The sequence below is a fragment of the Lepidochelys olivacea genome (assembly GCF_965140295.1).
Source record: "Lepidochelys olivacea isolate rLepOli2 genome assembly, chromosome: 16".
NCBI classification, from domain to species: Eukaryota; Metazoa; Chordata; order Testudines; family Cheloniidae; genus Lepidochelys; species Lepidochelys olivacea.
Window position 1 is genome coordinate 26,589,803 of NC_140426.1, and position 20,030 is coordinate 26,609,832.

General features: G+C 46.8%; 1 protein-coding gene and 1 long non-coding RNA gene across 8 annotated transcripts in view; one reads left to right on the forward strand and one right to left on the reverse strand.

Annotated features, from left to right (window-relative positions):
• PBX3 (PBX homeobox 3) overlaps positions 1–20,030 on the forward strand; it is a 168,542-nt gene that overhangs the window by 81,056 nt on the left and 67,456 nt on the right. The window lies entirely within an intron of this gene.
• LOC311532258 lies at positions 211–18,876 on the reverse strand. Its single transcript, XR_014714357.1, has 3 exons — positions 16,691–18,876; positions 4,122–4,209; positions 211–300 (listed from the first exon to the last, which is right to left on the reverse strand). It is a non-coding gene; the product is annotated as an uncharacterized lncRNA (long non-coding RNA).

Genomic DNA, 20,030 nt, shown 5'->3' on the forward strand with positions numbered 1-20,030 from the left:
TTGAATACATCTTGTAAACAAATTTGCACTGACTTACAATTGACCTGTTACCAGCATGTTTCTATCCAACACTTTGCAGCTTTTGTTTCAGTGTTTATTTCACACCTGGATTATTACCTCCCACACGGTTAGTTTTTACCAAAGAAACGGAGCCATAATATTTAGGACTAAACACTTTAATAATCCATGAAATGCTATAACACCCTTTTCCAAAGCACATATGGACATTTCTCAAGACTGTCTGTGGTGGTTGGTTGTCATCTGTCAGTTCTGGGACTCTTTCCTTTTTCTTCCCTTTTCCTAGAAAAATGAACTCATTAGTTTAAAACTCCCAAATGCCACATTCAGCTCAAACAGCGAAGATGATAACCTGTAAAAAAAGAGAGGAGAGAAGAGAGAAGTAGACTGGCAGGTTTTCTGCAAGTGGACGCTGTAATAAAAATGCCCCCTACTTTGTTGGGATGGTATTTGTAGGGCTGCTGCCATATGTTACTTTCCTTTTTAGCTGGGATTATGCCATCATTATTGCTGATAAAAGCTGTTTACTGCCTTGGCAAAGGAATGATGCTTGGAGCAGTTTTGGAAAGCGCCATTCAGTTTACAGAAAAGGGCATTTAGTGCCAGATGCTGGGATCCCGGGTCTTTGTTCTCTTTTCCCATTATTGGGATAATCCACTGTCTAGTTTCCCCCCTCCTTTTAACTTAACAATGGTTTTGTTTTAAATTCACTTTATTTCAGGCAGGTGACTTAGCCGATATTTAACTCCCTGTGCAGTATGATGAAAACTTCTTTTAAAGCTACTGCTCTCAAGAAGTGCATTTTGACTGCTGTACTATTAGAGCCATGGTATGTACTGAGTTTCTGGTTCTCAGCCAACCCTCTGAGGTGCTTGCTCTTTAGATCCATTGCATGTTTGGAGAGACAGGCTATTTCAGCTGCATAATACATTTCTGGTTAATACGTAGGACAGAAGTGAAGAGCTTCACTGCAAGGAAGCCTCTGGTGTTGTCTTAGCCCATCAGAACTTTGTGTGTTCCTAGGGAAATCACTGTCAAGGACTCAGCAAAATCATTGGCCGGCAATAAAGGGAGAAGCTCGGGAAAGTGTGTAAATTAAAGAGTACATCGTATTTTTAATCTGAAGGTGGCCATAATTCATATGTAAATGCTCTCAGCATAGACTAACAGAGCTGTCTGACATGCTGCACTCACATTTGTGCCAGCTTTTCCATTAGAACCTTTATTTTCAGGGCGACACACACACACACACACAAGAAATTTTCTCTGAGCCAAAACTAGGGACAAGACAGAGTCCTGGCTGAGACTTTTCAGTCCTCACTGAGCCCATTGCTGTCAACTCAAGCACTGATTATTTTCTAAATGAGTTTTGCACATTATTGTTTATCAAGTTCTTAGTGTGCAACCTCTTTGGCCGCATCCTCTCTGTGCTCCCAGCTGTGTTTTAGCTTGTGCACCTGGTAACAGTCCATCCAGAAATAAGGGACAAGTAGGAGACCCATGGTATTTAAAATGAAGGGCAAGTTTGCTTTGTGACTGTGCCCTCTAAAACGAGGGAGTCATGGGGGTCTGGACTGACACAAAATGAGCCATAGGTTAAAGTACCAAGTGAGGTTCTTCAGGACTTGTCCATGTCCACAAGGAGCCCTACTCCCCCATGTAGCGCTGAACGGGGCATGGGCTGGTCCTTTGCATGGTGGTGAACGGCACTCAATGCTCATAAGTCAAGAGGAGCACATGCATCTGACAGGACTGCACTAAATAGCACACAGATTGTCACCGACCAGAACTGCAGGAGAAGAATGTGAATATTGTTACAGGTTTCAGAGTAACAGCCGTGTTAGTCTGTATTCGCAAAACGAAAAGGAGGACTTGTGGCACCTTAGAGACTAACCCATTTATTTGAGCATGAGCTTTCGTGAGCTACAGCTGTAGCTCACGCTCAAATAAATTGGTTAGTCTCTAAGGTGCCACAAGTCCTCCTTTTCGTTTTGTGAATATTGTTACAGAAATCAATAAGCCCAAAGAAATTCCTAGAGTTCGGTGATTCGTGCTTCGCAGGGCTCTCACCATCTCCACCGACTTTACACAATGACAGTAGCAAGAGGGAGATGATTAGATTATTTCAGAACCACTCTTTGACCTGTGGGTTTTGTAGCTACCTTCTGGAGCTCTCTTCATTATGCTGCAAAAGGCTTCTCCCAAGACCTGGGGTAGGATGTGCTACTCCCGTTAACATCCCTGCTCCCCAGAAGTTTGGACACAACTGGGCACAGAGTCAGTGGGATCTGGAATCCAATACAAGCAATACTATTATATGCAGTGTATTATTTGGATGACAGTAGCGCCAACAATGTGCCACGCACTTTCCAAAACACACCACAGAAAGATGGTCCCCGCCCCAAAGAGCTCGCAGGCTCCTCTTGCTAATAATGTTCCATACCTTGCTTTATTCAGTCATGCCTTTTATCGAGAAGGACATCGAGGTGCTTTACAAAGTTGTAATGCAAATTGCTGTCCCAGCTGGCAGAGGGTTTATCCCGTTTGTCATTGAAGCATGGCCACTTCTTAGGTGAAGTGTGAAAACTACTTAACGATGCAGAGCAATGCTATTCGCCAGCGCGGAACAGGAAATGAAGAGGGGAGACGGAATGCAATAAACTCCTGTGTCCTGGCCAAATTCAAGGTGGGCAAACACCTTGGCTCTGGTGAGAAGTTCCATGAGGTATTTAATGACTCCATGTTGGGAGGACTTTAGTTTTATGTCTCCTCAAAAAGTGACTAGCCCTGCAGTATCAAATTACAAATTACTAGCCCTGCAGTATCAGATTACAAACTTGTGATGGAAGTAAGCTCCTAAATGTTCCTTGGAGATCCCCCACCCAAGCACTGATCAGCCAGGCCTGCCGGGGTGGTGAGAAATAGGTGAGCCCACAAATCAAGGTGGCATTGGCAGTGGGCATGTCTTAGCTTTGGGTGTGTTGTTTACCATTGCGTCTGCTCTGCTGCTGACAGTATCTTAACAAAAGCCTAGACACAATTGTTGCATTGAAATATTTGCAGTGAATGATTTTCCTGTCAATCTTTTCCTGGATTATTGGTGAGATCCCACAAACAAGGTTCTCACGTAGGCCATGAGGAGCAGCTGTTACACTGCCCAAGCATAGCGAACACTGGGCGGAGACCTCTCAGAAGATCCTGGTTGTGGATGAGCACGGCAGATTTGGTCACTACCCTTTCACTTCTAGGTCCCTGATTCAAATCCATGGCAGGTGGGTAGTGACCAGAAGTTCTCACCTGATGGCTGTTCAGTGGCTTATGTGACATAAATATGGTCCAGTGGCCAGGATTCCCAAACACAACAGCCATCAGTGATTAATTACAGCGCTTCTTGGCATCTCAGCAGAGAGGTCGTGGACTGATAGGGCTGTGGGGGCTGCACTGCCCCTATTCCCCGAATGGGGCTTTCTCCCAGTCAGGATCATGGGGGGGGGGGGGGGGCGGCGTTCCAGGAGCTATTGCAGACTGAGGTGGTGTGAAGGAAACTCTGCTGATAACTGGCTTTCTGGGGCTAGAAGCCTTCACTGTTCAAGGCAATTATTCCAGCCCCTTTCTGCAGCAGGAAAGTCAGAGGAATTTTTCTTTCCTTTTCTCTGTTTCAGAGCATGAGGTGCATTTGTTCTGAAATCGTCCCTCCTCTCCAGGGTTCTTTACCGTCTTTACCCTCTTTTATGTTGAGTGGGGAAAAAATTGTGCCCCCCCCCGGCCATAATATAATTGAAAGCACTGCGTGCTTGACTAACCACATTAGCACTTCTGGTCTGAGAGGACTTTCCAAGCCATGTTGTGGTGCTTCCCCCTTTCTAGGTTATAGTAAAGGAAACCAGGCCTAGTACTGACCTAGAGAAACACAGGGACTAGCTGTTAGGGAAGTGTTTTTCCAGCGCTCACATCCACCCCTCCTGCATCAACAGGCTTCTCAGCGTGGCCTTGGGTCTGTCTTTTCAAACTGCATTGTGTTGTTAGGTGCCCAGTGCACATCGCACCGATACACCCCTCTCAGCAGGCACCTGTAGTCGTGTCATTCAGAAACAGCACTTTACCTTGCAAAACAGTATGGGGCTCCTTCTGACCCCTCTCTGCTCCCTAGAAGAGACTCTGACCTTATTTCTTCTGGGTAGAGAGATGCATCTGGAACCAAATGAGGGCAGTAAAGTATAATAGAAGCTTTACAAATGAAAGTTTTGTTTCTGTTTGTGCAATACCTTGTTTCCCCCTCATGTATCCTGGGAAATCAGACTGATCAATAGTTCCCATTTCAGTACAACTGCAGCAAGCATTACAACTGTATAAAATTTACAACATTGTCTGCTGTAAATTTTAATTGGAAAAGCCTTATAGCTTTACCCTGTATCTTTGCAGGTTTAAATCTATTTGATTTTTTAAAAAAAAAACAAACAAATTTACAACCTATAATATCATGTCATACACTTTGTATTGACAGTGTAATATAAATAGTACAAAACCACAGTCCTACTAGAAGAAAAATGGCTATAAAGAAAAATGGCTATATAGGTGGAAAGAGCTGAGTGCACTGGATGTGTGGGAGGAAACGCTGTCCCTGGAATGGGCCAGGCGCAGGCATACAGTCACCAGCGATTAGCGGTCGCAAGCAGGTCAGATTCATACCATGTTCTGTGCGTGTGCACATCAGGCCTGAGCTGTGGACAGTCGGCTAACAGCACAGCCCATTCGGGAGGCCACAAGGAGAGGAACCCAGCTCAGCGTACAGCATTAGAAAATGTCGCTTTCAGCACAGCTTTATTTCTGTCACAGGTCAGGCTTAAAAGGCTGTGTGATACAGTTATTGACTCTAATCTGGGCATAAAGACAAGTCCTCAAGCACCAGCCCAATTAATAATTTGCATAATTAACATGCATATTAAATAGGGACTGGCCCTGCATCTGTATTTGCAGTGATAGGGGTAATGAGGGCTAGCAGAGCGGCGCCTCCGGCTGGCTTTCGCAGACGTGTGGCAGGAGTAATTTTTGCTTGGATTGACAACTGCTAGACAAGCAGTCCCAGCATAAAACTAAACCCTGTTTGGCAGAATTAATCGTTGACAAACTGCTCTTAAAGCTGTAACATTGTTTCTGTCAGTTGTTCGGTTTGATGTCACCGTTAGACATAATAAATCAATAGTGTCAGAATTTGGTAATGTTTATAGCTAGCAAGGTTTATTATTTCATATGACTGTCATGTACAAATAGTGCTTATCATGGCTGCCTCTAAATTATCAAAGCAGAATAGTGCTTAGAATTTACTTCTATTAATTCCAGCCCCAATTAATCCCTTTGCTGGCTGGAAATGCTGTATTTTGGGGTCCATTTGTTCTCGATAGAATTGTGTACATTGAAAACAACTTTGTTTTACTCATCTGTTTGTCTCCTCTCTCTGACCACATGCAAGATGAGCCCTTGTTTTCAAACCCCATTTTATCTGACTTATTTCTTTAAAGGGCGTTTCAGAGTTTTAGCTGAGAGTGGATCTAGAGAGAACAGCCTGGTAATGTCAGACATGTAATGGGACATGGCTGAGCTTTCCTTTTTAGAGCTGGATTTAAATCACAGCCAATCTAAAGGCATGTGAAAAAAATCCGTTCTTGGTTCTGGGCTTAAAGAATGTGTGGGCTTATATGTATATACCAACAGCCAAATGTAAAAGCTGATCCCCTCCCACCCCCCCAACTATAGTGAGTGTGCAAAGAATGTAGGGTCAGGCCCATGGATAGATATTTATCATCTATCATGTATGTGACACAGGCAATGTGCTAGGTGTTTCGTAGAGAAAAATGATGACAATTCTAAAATACAGATTGGGCATCTGTGTACTCACACACCTTTGAGTGTGTCTGTGTGTATAAAATGAGCTATATTTTCCATGGCACGGCACCACCTTGCGGATTCTGTAGCATTTTTTAAAGCAGCTTATCTCCCCTACCTGAGCTCCTTCCCCAGCCAGCTTTTCCCAGCTCAGGCCGAGGGCTTCTGTTCCAATTATGCCCCAGCAGGCTTTGCATGCAGCCGTTTGAGCAGAGATTGACAAACCCGCTCACTCAAAGCCTGCTGGACACAAGTAGAATGCAAGCCAGGACTGGAGACGGAGGTGGAAGCCATGGTGGTGAGGGGCAGAGGAGTCAGCACAGCCAAACGGGTGGCAGGGCCCTGTCTAGGATTTTTCCTCCCACCGCACCTTGGTTTAAGGCACCAAACACCATAACAACAGTGCAGGGTAGAGAGATAGTTTAAACCTGGCCTCTTCTGCCATTTTCCATGCACCTCCACCCCCACGCTCTTCCTACCAGAGCATAATTGTGTTTGCGATTCATCAGACCTCTGCTCTTTGTGACTTCACTTGGCAATTCTGAATTATACACACAAGAGGTACAGTAGTCCAGAAGGGGAGGAGCCTGCTGGAGAAGGGGCTGTCCCATGTCTAATATATAAATCTCTCCCTTTGCAAAGGGGTGTGCATAAATTACTGCAATAAATTATTGCAGCCCCAGGGCAAGAGAAGCATCAAGCTATGACTTTTACATGAGTATTTAGTCAGCCATTCAATAAAAAATATGTCCTCCAATTGCACACTCCCATTTATCAGCTATGTATTTATTATTTATCATAAATACACACATTGCAAGAGTGAATGATCTATGCTGTATTTCCAAGGAACTCTTGTTTTTAGAAAAATGTAAACATACACTTTTCAAAATCAGATACCAACCTTTGAAAGGAAAAAAAAGGCAGAGATACAGATTTTGTTTTTAACTTTCATTCTCTCTGATAGAGTATACAGAATCTATTTCCCTCTTAAAGGTCATTTCCTAGATTAACCAGTAACTCACTTCTGATCTATTAATTGCTTTAAATAAAGTTTTGTATAAATTCCTATTGTCAGCACTGAGATTGGACCCTGAGTAGGAAAATGGAGCATGGATCGTGATTCTCATGTTTAGGATCAAGTTTCCCATTTGTGTGTGTGTTTGTGCATTTCACTCTCTCTCTCTCTCTCACACACACACACAAAACTCCTGACCTCCTGTCAGTTAGAGCTCTATCTGAGTTCTGAATGCAATACCAGGACTGAACAAGTCAGAATGGGGATGACCGTGCAGGTTAGGGGGAAGGTATAAGGCCTTTGAGACAAGCTGCATTCTGATTGGCATTATAGCTGGCCAAGATCAATATCTAAGCCCTTTCCCATGAGTTAATAAACTTTTATCAGCAGTAAATACATGGAAGCGTTAAAATTCTCACACCTTAAGTCCAGATGTATTATAATTTATAAAGTGATGAACCTTCTAAAAGAAGGAATTGATTGTTTCTTTTCCTGCTCTGTGTTTCTAGATGAACACAGCTCATTTTCTGTAGTTCTTTGGGAAGTTTCTGGTCTTGATGTATTTTACATTTGCATAGTGCCTATCAATTGAAAAGCTCCCAAACCACCATACCCCCTTTATATACTGGCATGAGGTCACCCACTCCCTGACATAAACCGCTTGCGGGAACACTGCACAGCAGCTCAGGACAAGAGATGGAGGAGGAGGTAACCGACTCCAGTGGAAAGTGCAGAATTTCTGGCTTTCAGGGGCTCTTCCCACAGGTGTAATATGTAATAGCAAAAGACACTATTGCAGTTGTCAGTGCAGACTGGCACAAATCCTGTGACTTAGCCCATGCTGGTGGCCACTTTTGGTCTGACCAGGAGGCGCACAGCAGGGGTAATGTGTTAGGAAAAGGCAAATTCCCCTGCATCTCTGTGGAGATGGCTCTAGCCTCTGCCTCCAGTGTGCCCCAAAGAGACTCCTCCTCTTTCCCCTCAAACCGTGCTCCTTGCCCCCCATCACTGTCAACCCTGCACTGTCCTTCCTGTCGCTAGCACTTCCGCTCCACAGCCGGTGCCGCTTCTCCCCCTGCTCCATAGACAGGGCGGCTCCATCCTCTCGCTCCGTCCTTTGCCAGTTCTAAAACCCACCGTTGCTAGTCCAGACGTCAACTAGTTCAGATGCCCTTCCCGCTGGCCTCCCACATCTGGGGCCTGAGACTCAAAACACCCCTCTCCCTCCAGCACACAGGCTGATCTGACATCCAATTCCCTCCCCAGCAGGGCCCATATAGGCAGTGCTCATTCTTTCCTGTGGGTAGGGAATAAACAGCGGGGTTCCCTCTTTGCAGGGTTAGGAGGCGCAAATCAGGTTCTCCCTTCTTCCTGAGAAGACTAGAGAAGGCCCTTTCCTTTCTCAGCAGGGCCCCGGGAAATGTTCTCTCGGCCCCAAGAGAGGTGTTGAGCTAATTCACAGTCTCTAAGCCCCACTGCTGTGCAGCCCAGTGGCCTGTAACCTCGCTGCTCAGCATGGGAGCAGGAAGCTCATCCAACGACCTTCACCTTTCTCATTGTTGCCCTTCGCATGCCAGAGGTCGCCGGCATTTCCCTCCACGCCTGGCGTGTAATGTGGGATAGGTGAGCTCAGGCCACTGTCGTTACAATGATGTTAAAGGATACAGTTTACCAGGGATGTTCTGTATATCGAGGGAAGCTGCTTGAATGTGTTTGTTGTTGAACATCCCTTGGAACACCAAGTCCAGAACCGATGTGTCAGGGAGAGGTGACACATGCAGTTCTGATGGAGTTCTGATGGAGAGGCTCATCTTTGGACTGCCTGGTGGAGGGCACTGCTAGGGTGCACCCGGTATATTAATGTGGGCCATTCCTCTCGCTGGACACCTGTGAGAAGAGTTACTCTTCTCTGGTGTCTAAGGGTTAGAGAATGTTTGGGTACATTTCATGGGCAGGGCAGAGCTGAGTTTGATCTTCACAAATGCATCTTTCCCAGGAAGCTGCACAAGACTTTACATGCTAACAAATATTTGTCCAATTACCGAAGAAAAACATATGCAGGTGCGTGCCCATAGGTGTCTGATTTTCTGTGAGCCAGTCGCCTCAGGCTGTGATATCATCTGCACTCACAAGCTAACTAGGATGAAGCCTGGCCAGCATTTCCAGGTAGGACCTCTTCAAAAAACCCTCGGTGTTGCCGGAAGTGGTGTAGGCTGTTCACGAGGTGGTGGACTCTTAGCAGGTACTAGACTTAGCATGGTCGTGGGAGTCACATATGGAAGAGACCTCTTAGTTCATCTCCATACCAGTTCAGGGCTGTTCTCCAGGACCAGCGATATGTTCTCATCCTCACATCTTGTGGTCTCTCTGTTACTGCCTCTGCAGGCTAGATCTCTTTGTAAGGTTTCCTTGCGAGCTCACCAGCCCCTAATCATGATGTTGCTCTTTCTGAATTTCCCCCAGCTTTGCCAATTTCTTTCTGGTAAGTAGGGCCCACAACGGAACACACTGTTCCAGCTGCAGTCACATGTGAGCTATATAGACAGAAATTGTCGCCTTTCTGTATCATGACTTGAGACCTTGCATATGCAGCCCCTGAAATGAGGTGTCCTTTCTTGCTTCCTTTTCACATGACCAACTCACATGCATGTGCAATTATCCTCCACCAGTTGTGGCCTAAAACAGAAGCCCTGACTTCTCAGGTGTATAAAGTTCCATGGCATCCTCATCGCAGTCAGGGGTTAGCACTGGTGACCTGGCCAAATTCCACTTTGGGGAATTACATTCTGCACCTCTTAAATTACCCCATAGCCTTGGAGAAGTTAGTCTGCACTTTACCTGAATTAAAGGAGAATGAACCCTCTCTTGCAGGGTTGCTGGTATAGAGAAGCTGCCATGTGCCTGCATTTCAGTGCTGGGTGAGTGATCACGCCGGCTCTCTGTCATATTCATACATATATAAGCTACCTGTAAAGCACTGCAGAATGAAAATCACTGTAAAATGTAAGTTATTCTAGCATTTTTAAAACACCAAATATTTTGTTATTGCTAACATGCTGTGAGCCCTAGAAATACCTATAATCGTTTATATGGTTGCTCATATGCCAACTGATACAAGGACCCCAAATCTGCTATGTTGGTTTGCTGATGGAGGAGAAATTAGTGACATGGAGTCCAGGTATTCTTAGTGTAACTTGTTTATTGACAATGTATGGAGTCCTGGTGCAGAGATGGTCACAAATAGCACACAGGCAAATCCTCTCTTTCAGGAATCTCAAGCCTAAATACACAATGCCTGGTTCCCAGAAAGCAACTCTGCACCAAAAACTGACTCTAGTTAGATTGAGGCAGACGGCACACTCCCTTCCTGTTTGCATCAGCTCCCTCTGCTAAAAAGAAACTGCATCACAAAACTAACACTACAGCATTTTAAGGACTCTACATAGCTCACACGCTAAGAAAAATAATCTGTAAGACTGTCTGTAGTAGCACCATCTGGTGGCCACTGTACCGAAACAATGTGAATTGTCAACATTCTTGGCTCCAAGTCAGACTTTTCCTGCTCTGAACAGGCAGGCCCCAGGGCAGAAACATGGATATGTTGGGAAAAGCAGGAAAAGGAATATCTTGGGGTATGTGTCTTAGCTTACTTGTTTTTAGCAAGTTTCTGGTGAGCTCACTGAGCCCAGCTCAAGAGCAACTCCCTTAGGACAGATGAGCATGCTGAAGAAAATCTGCATGTTTTATCAGACACCGGGCTTGAGTTGTGGGGGTGTAGCCCAGGGGTCCTTGCAAATTCTCCAGTGTCAGGTCTTTCTGTCTGGACACTGGGCAGCATTCCTATTTACCTCCTCCATTCCAGCCTCTTCCTAATCAACTTAAGCCAAACTGAAATAAACCTGGTTTAAACCAATATAAGAGTGTCCACATGGCCTTTTGCACTAGTTTAATTAAATTAGTTTGAAATCACACTTGCAGTTAAACTGGCGGAACTCTCCATGTAGACAAGGCCTCAGCATGATGTCTTGTTCTCCTGATCTCTGCCCACTCTCTCCTGCAGCCTGCTATGCCCAGAAGTTCATCCCTATCCTGGTATGCTGTGCATCCGTACTCTTCCCCTTCAGATCCCTGCTCAGAACTCATCACTCCAATTAGTCGTTCACTGGTGCCCCAAACCAGGCCTCCCATCACTGGTACTGTCCCCAGTGTTAACATACTGCATTTGAAAGTAGGAGATGCACGTTTAGCAATCGTACTCATGGGCTCTTAGCAGGCTAGCTGTTGACGTCCCTCTTCCTGCACTGCTTCCTTTGTTTATTGCAATCCCTTGTTGTGTCCCAGGTACACTGTGAGCTCCTTTCTCTGGCCATCGAGGTGCTTATATTGACCTGAGCACCCCTAGCTCTGAGCGCTTCTCTTGGGGAAGGGGCCTGGCACTTCCTGTGTATCTAAAGGACCGGACACAGCTCTAGTGCTATGTAAATAACACCAACCCCCTCTGAAAAGCCCTCTGCTTTTGGCTGGAGATGGGTTGGAAAGCAGGAGCCGTCTTAGCTGCTCTGCTACCAAAGCAGTAACATTTGTCAGGGTGGCTCAGTCACAGTGCGCCCCCACGCCGATTCTGGGACGTTACGCTCTTGGTTCCTAACCTGTACATTGAAGGGGAAACAGTTCCCAATCTCTCCATTTTCGTTTAGTCGATTTTAAAATAATTTGCTAGCATTTAGAACTAATACTCTGAAGCCAAACAAGCCCTATTCCCCATTGTGTTAGTCAGATATTACCGAGCTCCTGATTCTCCGTAGAATAGAATGAGACCATGAAAACTGGCTAAAATTAAGAGCTGGGCTGCAGAGTTCCAGCTGCACAGTATTGTTAGCAAGAAACACTGGTCTTCTGGCCTTTGACCTTTGGGAGACTCCCTGCCTCTCCGTCTCATCTCCATCTCAGTCTGGCACAAATTCTTAACAGTCAGGGTAATTAACCATTGGAACAACTCACCAAGGGGCGGGATGGATTCTCCATCACTGACAATTTTTAAACCAAGACTGGATGTTTTTCTGAAAGCTCTGCTCTAGGAATTATTATGGGGCAGTTCTCTGGCCTATGCAATGCAGGAGGTCAGGCTGGATGATCACAGTGGTCCCTTCTGGCCTTTGAATTGAGGAGTCTCTCTGACAATGGCTGTCCTCTCTGTTTAAAGCCTGGAGTATTTATATGAATACCCAGCATACTATTCACTGTGGGTGAGATTCATCCCTGTGCAGCTAGGCAGAACAAGGGCTATGTGACTGATAATTTCAAATTGTGCCAAATAATTTCCCAGGTAAAATGCATTGTTTTACATGATGGGAAATGTAATTAGTGAAACACAATATTTATAAGCACAGTACATGTGGGGTGAGGGGTTTCTTCTCCTCCAAGGGAAATAAAATCCTTTGAATGAAATTAAAATACAGGTGTATCTAACTTGTAACGAAGTTGTGTAAATTGTAAAGCCTGCATAGTAAAGAACCAGCACAGATTTAGTCTGGATGTTATCCCTCAAATCCATACCAGGAAGAGAAAGTTGGCATCATGCTGAATTTGGAGTCATATATCTGTTTTTGAATGTTCATGAATCTGTTGCCCTGACATTCATCTGACTCTTTCTAGCACTTACATGTTGGATTCTGATTGACAATGATCTGAGATCACTTCCTAAACTTCTTGCTTCTCCAAACTTCAACACAGAGCTTGGGCTGGGTTTTACACCGTGCTGTGTTATGGTGGTGGCGGTGATGGTGGAGGTTTTGCCAGGGAATCTGATTTCTTTGAATTTCCCCAGCTTCGAACCTCTCTGGTGCCCCAGCAGGATTCTGACAGCAACAGGTTTCGTGCTCTTTGCTGGTTGTGGCGGGGATTTCACTGCTGGGAGCTGGGAGCGGTTTGGTGCCTTTTATTTCGTTGGGCAGCGAACTGTGGTGTTTGTAAGGAGATGCTGGCAGTGAGCAGAAGTTTCCCTCCACAGCCCTGCCATAGAAACTTGCTTGCACCATTGCCACTGTTTCAGTCCTAGGACCCAGGACAACATCTGTTCAGAAGCTGCAGCCTGTTACTGGTTTTGGGTCCCCACAAATCTCCTCTACGCACCTCAAAGGTGCTCTATGAAACTCTTACACAATTCCAAGAATAGGCCTCACCTGAGCAGAAAAAACAATTCTGCCCGCTTTTTGGTACCTCTGGGATGTGGCAAACAGTCTCTGGAGACTAGAAGAGATGGCCAAACGTGAGATTCCAGAAAGGGCAGGGTTTCAGTCTTTGTATGTGAAAGGATAGTGCAGTAACTAACTGTGCTCCTGTCCCCTCTTTAAAGAACCCCGCAAAACATGAATACATCACAAAGGCAGATGGAACTAGTGTACTTTAGACTAATCCTTTTAGTTGGGGCAGAAGGCTTGCCTGAGGTGCTGAGATTGTAAATTATTCAAAAAGTCAATGGACATTTTCCTGCTGGAGTCCCAGGGTCAGCTTGAGGAACGCTGCGATTAAGCAATTGATATTTTAAATTAAAACAGCAACTGAGTACTGTGTTGTTGTGGGATGAGAGCTGGGAAGGCCTACTCTCACGGGAAAAGGGCCCTTTCCCAGGAATCCCCAGCCATCAGAATGTTTGTAGTTCCTCTTTGTGGAAAGAGTCCAACCGAACCTGTTTTACCAGTGATGAGACATTGAGGGTCGGGTCCACTTTCTGGGGGGAGGTCATTAGCTAACATATCTGAGGGATGCATCTGAGAATAGCAGCACATGCTAATTCCTTCTACTGGCAGAGAGCACACTGAAATGACAGCTTGGAGGGGGTGGGTCTGAAAATGGCAGCAGATTGGTATTTTGAAAGGGGAGGGAAGTTTTATAATGATGAATAAGAAAGATGACATTTGGTGCTCACATTTAACTTGCATTCGTTGTCCACATGAGGGTCAGTACGCCTAACCTTCCTTGATTAGGCCTCGGGCTGCCCAACAGCTGACTGGGTGTATACCCTTCAGACTGTAACAAAAAGAAAGGCCTAGATAATTAGGCCAAGTTGAACTGCAGGAGGTAGCCAGCTTCTCTGCTGCCTTTTGTATATTCATGACCCAGCTTGATTGATGGAAGGACAGTGTTTGGTGACACTGTCATTTGCAAGTTGAAAGGTAGATACAGGCTGGAGCCATGCTCAGATGTGCCTTAAAGGGTCCTACAATAAGCTCATTTGGATGCTGATGATGTTCGCATCTGCATTTCTTTGTTTCTAACTGTTTCAGGAGGACATCTGTTAATTTGTATAGATTAGCTTGGGTGCTTTCATTTAAAAACATCAAATTATGTTGCAGGAATGTTTATTATAAAAGTTTCCAGCTAAGTTTAAGCGGATTGTTGGAGCCATGTGGACCCTTCTACTGAGAAGAGTGATTTTTAAAAAAGGCTGATTTTTTATTTCAGCATCCCATGCTCAGGAATTAGAGCCTTGTATCTGTCCCTGTGTCAACAGAGATGCTTAGCAAAAGCATGTGTTGAATTATAAATTTCAGGATAAAGGAGGCTTGCTAAATTTCATAGCTGCTCAGGAGAAGTGGGCCTCTCTCTGGTCAGAAAGCCTTTGCCTCCGAAGAGGGGGAAAAGGTCAAATGTAATTGATTCAAGAGGGAAAATGCTTTTCCGGAGTAATATTTAGTCACTGATTTCAGGAACGGTGGGGGTTCTGGCAGGGAGAGGACATTTCTCCAAGGCCCAGCGTCCGCGGGAGGAGGGGAGATGAGCGGGGAGGGAAGGTTTCAGTTCAGTCCCCACGCTCACTTCCTTCCATTTTGTGCTGCTGGGAGCCCACCCGTGTCCGGGGCGGTTCCCCGCGCGGGGGCTGGTTCGCTGGGGTGGGGAGCGCCGGGCTCGGCCGGTTCGCGGGGCCGTGAACACCCCGATCCCCGGCCCGGAGCCGCGAACTTCCCCGGGCCCGGCCGCGGCGGCTGCAGCCTCCCGGGGTCTCATCCCGCGGCCGGCCCGGAGCCCGGCGGCGTGTCCCGGGGGAGCGGGCCGGGGCCTGCGCGGAGCCCGGGACTGGCCCAGCCCTGCGGGCGGCGCGACCCCCGCCCCGTCCCGCCCCGCCCGGGGACCGAACCGGACCCGGCCGAGACCGCGCCAGGCAGCCGGCTGGGAGCCGGGGCCCGAGCAGCTCCGGGGGCCGGCGCGGGGGGGGGCTGGGTCGGAAAGCAGCCAGGCGCTGGGGCCGGGGGGGGCCTGGCGGGGGGGGGACAATTCGGTTACGTCCCGTGAGGCGCTGAACAGGCGCCGGGGGCGGGTGTCTTTTTTCCGTGAACAATTCGCGCCGAGTTGGTCGGGGCCGAGCGCTGCCGCTGCCTGAGCCGGAGGGTTGGGAAGCGGGTCCCCTTCGGCGGGCCCCCGCGCAGGCCGCAGCTCGGGCGAGAGGCGCTAGGCGGGGTCGCTACGCGGTAGTTACGCGGTGTGGCTACAGGCGGGGTAGTTACGCGGGGTCGGTAGCGGCCGTCAGGCGCGGTAGCTACGCGGGGTCGGTAGCGGCCGTCAGGCGGGGCCGCTACGCGGTAGTTACGCGGGGGTCGCTAGCGGCCGTCAGGCGGGGCCGCTACGCGGTAGCTACGCGGGGGTCGCTAGCGGCCGTCAGGCGGGGCCGCTACGCGGTAGCTACGCGGGGGTCGCTAGCGGCCGTCAGGCGGGGCCGCTACGCGGTAGCTACGCGGGGGTCGCTAGCGGCCGTCAGGCGGGGCCGCTACGCGGTAGCTACGCGGGGGTCGCTAGCGGCCGTCAGGCGGGGCCGCTACGCGGTAGCTACGCGGGGGTCGCTAGCGGCCGTCAGGCGGGGCCGCTACGCGGTAGCTACGCGGGGGTCGCTAGCGGCCGTCAGGCGGGGTCGCTACGCGGTAGCTACGCGGGGGTCGCTAGCGGCCGTCAGGCGGGGTCGCTACGCGGTAGCTACGCGGGGGTCGCCCGGCGGAGGCTGTTCGAGGCGCGTGTGAGAAGCGCCGCAGCTCTGCCGGGGGCCCGCGGCCCTGAGGGTTTGACGCCGCCCCACGCGAACCCGCGGCCCGAGAGGGAGCGTCCCCGCCCGGCTCGGAGCGACGGGGACAAGGCGCCGCCGGCCTGGCCCCCGGGCCCCGCTGCGCTCGGCGCTGGACACGCGCTCCGCGGGCCTGCGCCCGGAGCCGGCGTGAAAGCGGAGCCCGCCGGCGGGGGCCCGGGGAGGGGTGGCGGCCCGCGCGCCGCGCTGCGCTGCGCGGAACGGGACCGGACCGCCCGGGACGGGGGTTGAAGTGCAGCCGGGACACGGGCAAGGCTGGGGCCGCCCGCCCGGAGCCGGTCCCGGCCACGTTCAGCGTTTCCCCGCCCGGCACAAGGCGCAGGACGCGCCCCCGGGGAGGGCTGCGCGGGGGAGAGTCACCCGCGGCTCTCACGCTCCGGCGGCGGCCGGGAGTTTGGAAAATCCAAGCGGGTTTCCTCGCAGCCCCGCCGCTGATCCCCGAGCGGCTGCGGGAGGTGAGCAGGCGGCTCCCAGTCACATGGTCCCGTGTTATAAACCCGCTGGAACGCGGCGGGGTAGGGGGCTGGGGAGCAGCGGCCGCAAACTTTCCTTCTGCGCGCAAATGCTTGTCCTAAACTGAACACTGTAGGATAAAAATGGAAGCATAAAAATAGCAGTTGGAAAGATAAAACAGCATTTATAGTCCTAATAAAACCGTTGTGGCTTCCACAGGAAAACATGCTTTGTAACCTAATGCTTACCTGCAAAGACTGTCGAGTTTCTGAGAGTTATAGCTGTTTTTGTAAGAGAAGCAGAGATTTGCTTCAGGGCTGAGTGATAGATTCTCCTGCCTGGAGCATCCCAGAGTGTTTATACATGGCTTGTATGGCAGCTTTCATAAGACATTTACCCCATGATTTGCGATGAGCTTATGTGTGAATAATTAATGGCAATTAATCCTTAATTACAGTAATTAGGCAAGTCACAGGAAATTAAGCTGCAGCTGGAGAAGACCATGCCTGGGAAGAGAGGATTGGGGGCTGTGTGAATGTGCCATTCACTGACAATATTACTAGGATGAGCAGTATTCAGCAGCATTGGCATTTCTATTGGCAGCCTTGGGTAGGATGAGAGCTCTCGGCATTAGCAGCAATCTAGAGTTATCTACAAGAGTTTTTAGTTCAAGTGCCAAAATGTTATGTTGCATATGGTGATTATCTAAATTTATTGGTTGCCATAATTCAAATGGGTGTAATTGTTTTTGGCTTGATAACAGCGACATTAGAAACGGAAGCTTTTATGTGTGCATAGGTTCTACTGCCATCAGCTATGGTACAACTTGGAGAAACAATTAGTCCGGGTTTGCAATTAGGAGAATAGATAATGTGAATGACTGGAAATTAACGAAGAAATTTTCAGTCAAAAACAGCAGCATAGATAGTTTCTTGGTTGAGGAGTTAATTACCTTATTATCTGCTGCTTTGCCCTTACCGTTAACATGCCTATAGTGGAAGGTGCAACGGGTTCGAAGGAACTGCCCGAGTCGGGGTTGGGCACAGGAATGAAAAAGGAGATGCTAGTAAGCAGGGATCTGCAGACAGCCTGGGCAACGCTGTACACAAACTTCATTTGATGCAGGAATATCTCACATACTTACTGGCTAAGCAGTTCCATTGTATTTGGGAAGCAAGTCGGTACAAGACAACCATGTGTTTTGGACAACCTACCGGGAGGCTGTTTTGCTAGTTCGAGAATAGGCACCTTCCCTATCATTAATGTGTAAAGTTTTTAAACTCAGGATTAAACATGTTTCGGGAGTTGTGTAGGTTTCCAAGTGGTGCATGTTTGTGCCAGCAGCAATCCAGGACAGAGGCCTGTGGGGAAGTGCATGTTGGTATCAATGAAACCCACAAAATGCAGTCAGAAATGTATGGATTTGTGGAAGGGTGCCCACATGTTCTCATCAAATTATAGGGTTTCTATAATTTACTCAGTGACTATGAGGGACACGCTCCCAAACCTGCTGTGGTGCATTACTTGATCATTTGATTAGATTTAATCCAAACAAGGAATCTGCTAAAGGGTTCCAAATAAACAGGTGATAAAGCCAAGCCAGGGTCTGATTTCAGACTAAGAGGACAACTGAGGAGGAGGTCTGCCCATCACACACTCCATGTATACGGTAGAAATCTGTTAGCGACCAAGTACCTGTACAGCTCTATGGCCTACGCACTGCATATATGCCTTTGGGTCTCTGCACTGTGCTCACAGGGAATACCTGAGAACTAGTGTTTATATTTTAGAAATAAAAGCCTCATGCCCTATGTTTGTGAAGTCTGCAGTTGTTTATAATATGAAAATGTGTAAAACTTTAGCTCCTTGTACATAGGATTTAGATCAATTTTTAATTTACTTGTACAGATGGATGACTCATTTGAAAGAGAAAATCGTGACACGGAGAAAAGACATTTGGATGTCCATAAGTTGTTTCATTTATCTGCTTCGTGTGCACTTTGGAGTGGAAATAAGTCACAGTATCTTAATAATTGTCCTGATTTTATAAATGATTTTCCCTCATGAAATAAGCAATCCATTCATTTTAATATGTAGAATTGGTTTGCTAGCAGGGCGACAGTTTAAAAAGACTTCCAACTGTGACACAAGTGCAACCATATTGCTCCCTATTACTCGCTAAGGTAGTTGTTTAGAAGAGAGAATGTTCTCCCTGGAAATGTTTAAAGTGCTGTAATTTTATTTAGGATAATGAGGATTTATAACAGTTTTACCATATGAAAACCTGCCTTTAGACAGGGCGAAATAGGCTGTTTTGGTTACTGAGTGTGCTTAACTGTAGGGTTTTTTTGAGTATGGTAACAGTGAGAAGTATTTCTATTGGTTATTATGTAGCTTATTCAAAACTGAGGCCCTAGAACATTGGGAACTATCCTGTGTGAGAATTTACTATAAACCTGTGTGTATCTTTGATTTTAATTACTGAAGATATTGATTAAATCCTTGGTTTAGATAATATTTTAGTTTGTATGATTTGCCATCTCTAGAATTTCAGCTGTATTTTCAGGACACTTTGAAAAATAACCATCCAGATGAATTTCATGTTTGGATGGACACAAAATTCTGACCCCATTGACGTCAATGGGAGTCTTGCCACTGACTTCATTGGGGCCAGGCTTCGCCCTTAAATATTTTAGTCCACTGCTTTCTTGTAAGGTCATCTACACTTATTTTAATTATTATATGTTTTTTAAAAACATATTTACCTAATTCAAAAATGTTTTCACCTCTGTGATTAGTATCCCCTCCAGTGTAATGTTGGAAGCATTGCATTGTAACCAATAGCTTAACAGTACATTTAATGTCCTGTTTATAAAGAAGAAGGAATTGAACTGTTACAGATTTTTATCAGGTTTTATCTCCTCACTGAAAATCTTAGCTTTCTAATTTCCCTTATTTGAAGGTTCAAACAGTTTCAAATTACTGCCCGTGGATTGTTCTTGACATCCAGAATAGTAAATTTGAGCTGTGGAAATGCTGGAATGTGTTGTGTGTGCTTTTCCTGAACAAGGGAATTCAGCGGGTAAATTACAGTCATTTACTTGGAGTGTAATTTACTGAGAGCCTTTAGGCAAATGCAGGAGAAAGGACAGCAGAACAGAAAAAATAGCTAAACACTCCCTTTGCAGATGGAATGCAATATCTATTAATGTAACCAGGATTATGTACTTGTTCTGTATTTAAAATATATAAAATTCTTATTTATTTTCCCATCAATGGGGCAGGCATTTGTAAGTCTGACTGATTTATGTGAAGATTAGAATTCAAATCATCCTATGTTAGCCATACATCTTAGTGTTTGTATATTTTACATACATTAATGTCTGCATAGGATCCTCGAATATTTGCAGTTGATAAAAATTGTTAATTCAATTAGAGTTTCAAATATGTGATCTATTATTAGGGATAACATTTTAAGTAAAAATTGCCAATTTTGTCCTATGGAATTCGTAAGGATTTCTTTTAATAATATTTTATATTTGTAAAAGTACATATTGTATTTTATAAATATTACAAAAAGCACTGAAG